Raw genomic sequence first — 3,552 nt, forward strand, 5'->3', positions numbered from 1 at the left:
GAGACAAGATTTAAAGTTGAAAGTTTTTGGGGTATTAGGTAATATTCTAGGGACAAAGGCACCAAATTTTTTAGATTTAAAGAAAGCATAAATTACTCTAAACGCATACTATAAATTTTTTTCCCAATCGATCCAATTTGACAATTATTTGACCAATTTAACCATGAAAATCGACAAGACATCCTATCGTCTCTACATATGCGAAACTATTCGGTTATACGCCCTAGTAAACTTTATCAATAAAAAAGAGTACATTGAAAAGAGATGAATGGGTCAAGTCGGCGATGCTTTGGTGCCTTCACCTAAGGTTTCTCCATTTTACTCTGGATCTTATTTTCCATCGTCTTCTCAAGACCTAATGCGCCACCCTATGTAACGTCGCATTAGGAATTCTATTCAAAATCCCGACTAAGTCATGTACGAAATTACACTTAATTATTCTAAGGAACCTAAGTCCCAGGACGGTCGCTATCTCAAGCCTCACTTCTCCTCCTGAAACTATTCACAAAAATACAAGTTTAGATCGAATACAAAAAATTGCGATTATAAATTCTGAGGTGGCTTAATTATGTGTTTAACGTTGGGTAATTGGGAAAGCGTGGAACAATTCGCATATTTAAAGAAATTATTACACCGTGTTTGGAGCGGGTGGCGAGTACATACACTTTGTGACAAAAGGCCGACCGAAACGAATGAACGAAACCAAAACCAACGAAAAGCCGAAAAACATTCCTCAGAATCGAAGGAAAAACCCCAACACGGATCGCGACTCCAAACGCACTTTGCAATCGTAAATCTTCACAGGCAAAATGTATGGAGCGATTTACAGGGCCCGTACAAATTTGGAAACGAAGAAGAAGAAGAAGAAGAAGAAGATGAGGAGGAGGAGGAGGAGATCGGACGCACTGGCCGTGGCAGACCCACGAAATGAGCGGAGCGAATCTCCAGACCTAAGCGGCTTTTGCTGTACAGGGGCTGAAGCCGCTACTGCCGTCGACGGCGGCCAGCTCGCTCAATAGATCGGCGAGATCTCGGGAGAGATTGCCACCTTCCGGGATCGAGACGCGCGCCGCCGCCGCCCCCGCCTCGCGATCCGGTCCCGGCTTGGGTCGCGATCTCATCCTCTTCATCGCCCGCCTCCGGCGGTCGTGATCCACCATCCTGCATCGGATCAGAACCCCAAAATGTTCACCAAAAAGAAACGGGGCTTTTCCCACTAAAACAAAGAGAGAGAGAGAGAGAGAGTACTCTTGGGAGAGAGAGAGGGGACAGGTGATCCCGGAAACGCAGAGAGGGAGGCCGAAGGAGGCGTTGAGATTCAACATGGATTGCATGTTTTCGGGGGTTCTTTTCTGGGGAAAGGAAGGAAGGAAGGAGGTGGAAATAGGGTTTCCTTCTCAAGCGATGGCGCTGCTTTCAGGAGGAGTAGGTAGGCTGGGGGAAGAGGACAACACGGGAGGGGAGGGGTGAAAATGGCCCCTCTTCTCCTTTCGCTCTCGCCTGTATTGAAAAAGCCATCAAAAAGGTCAGTAAAGCAATCAAAAATCATTACTTTTCTTGTAGGATGGATCCGAATCACTTTGTTCCTCCTTTTTTTTTTTAAACTGATGTGATTCGATTTAACCCTTTGTGAGCTTTGATCGAATTAAATTAAATTTCTATGGTATTCGATCCGAATCAATTTGGTTCTTTTTCTAAATTGATATGGCATTCCGATTTGGCTGTGCAGCCTACTGTATAAAGAGATGGAGAAAAGAGAGAGTAAGAGGGGGGCGGGCCACCCTTTGACCCACTTGTGCCGGCAAGGATCTGCAACCCTTTGTCATCCTCGGTGGCGCCTCTCTATCACGAATCGAAAGTTTCGTGGTCCGATCATACTCACGTATCCTTTTGAGTGGAGCTTGTGGTGTTGAGATGAAGAGTAAGTGACTCCGAAGGGAAGATACGACTAGTCAGTGTGAGTGGTATCATGATGGTTTGTGCTAGCAATTCTAGGATAGAAAGATTATATCTCTAGCGAGCTTTGAAGACGGGGTTGGCCTCACGCGCACAAATTGATCGGGAGCTTATGCTGCTCTCCCGATGAGGTTATGACAGGTCAAAACCAATTGTTGTACTTAAGGGTTTTGTGTGTTTCGCTCGAAAGACAAGATGCTCGAGCTAAGTTGGGCGAGATAAGATCCAATATAAGGATGTTATTCACCGTACTGTTCTTAATAACAACTATAGTAGGAAGGCTGGCCCACTATTCTTGACTCGTCAAACGTCGAACGGCCTATTGCGCGGCCGAGAATCTGCCGGCCCATGACAAATGGTATTAGGGCGGGTATTAGAGCGGGATCCCTCCAAGAGGTGGGTGAGTCAGAGAAAAACCATATTCTAGTCGATCTTATAAGGGTGGAGAGTGAATTGCTAGAGCAAAACGAGCTCGAACAAAGTGCGGCTCTTAAAACTAGCTTTTAAGATGTCAATGGGGGCACAAGAAAGAACCGATTCCTCACTGAATAAGGATAATTTTCCGGAACCAATAAGCGAGTCTCAAGAGGGGTTACCATCACGTTTCAACATGGGATGCTGCCAAAATGTGGAGTTGGCTTAGAATGCCACACTTGTCAGGGAGAGCACAAGTGAGCAAAGGTGCCCGGACGGCTTTGATCGAGGAAAGTTATCAATGGAGTAGAGTTGTACAGTTGGGCGAACGTCCACCACTCATGTAAAACCCAAGTGAGTGCGACATTGATGGTATCCAAATAATGTAGGGAAGCGGTAGAGCACCCCACAATGAGGGCATTACGGATTTGAGTGGGAGAGGGTGTCATGGATCGGAAGTTCCGTGATCCAACCGTACTTGTATACCCTTAAGAGTAGAGCTTGTGGTGTCGAGGTGAAGAGTGAGTGATGCAGAAGAGAACATATGACTAGTCCGTTGGAGTGGTGTCGGGTGGCTTGTGCTAAGAGTTCTACGATAAAAAAATTATATATCTAGGAGCTTTAAAGGCGGGATTGGCCTTCCGTGCATAAATTGATCAAGAACTGATGTCGCTCTATTAATAAAGTCATGGCAGACCGAAACCAGTTATTATACGTAAGGGTTTTGTATGTTTCGCTAAAAGGATAGGATGCCCAAGCTAATTAAGCTGGACATAGTATGATCTGACACGAGGATGCTACTTGCCGTGCTATTCTTAGGAACGACTATAGAAAGAAGGATAGTCTGGTGTTATCAACTTGTTAGGTGCCGCATGGGCTATTTCGTAGCCAAGAATTTGCCAGCCCGTGACAACCGTCTCATAAGAATCGACCGACCCTGCCACCAACAAGGGTCGATTGCCCTCGTGGAGACTCCATCCAATGAACGTCGCTGTCCTTCTCTAGTGAATGAGAATATTTCTTTCTCCATCTGCTTTGCATTTTTAAGTCTGCAACACCACCCCTAGAGATTGTTAAGAGGATTGAACGTAATCTGACACCCCTCCCACACCAAAGGCGTGGTAGTTTTTCGTTTCTTCTAGGCCACGTCCAAGTACTCAAGTCTTTAATGCTTGCTCACAG

At 45.6% G+C, this 3,552-nt stretch overlaps 1 non-coding gene across 1 annotated transcript; it reads right to left on the bottom strand.

Annotated features, from left to right (window-relative positions):
- Nucleotides 1-736: 736 nt before the first annotated feature.
- Nucleotides 737-1,628, bottom strand: LOC115738217. The gene is made up of 2 exons (XR_007199612.1): nucleotides 1,249-1,628; nucleotides 737-1,161 (listed from the first exon to the last, which is right to left on the bottom strand). It is a non-coding gene; the product is annotated as an uncharacterized LOC115738217 (transcript).
- Nucleotides 1,629-3,552: the final 1,924 nt, after the last annotated feature.

Source organism: Rhodamnia argentea, chromosome 8 (assembly GCF_020921035.1).
Source record: "Rhodamnia argentea isolate NSW1041297 chromosome 8, ASM2092103v1, whole genome shotgun sequence".
Lineage (NCBI taxonomy): Eukaryota > Viridiplantae > Streptophyta > Magnoliopsida > Myrtales > Myrtaceae > Rhodamnia > Rhodamnia argentea.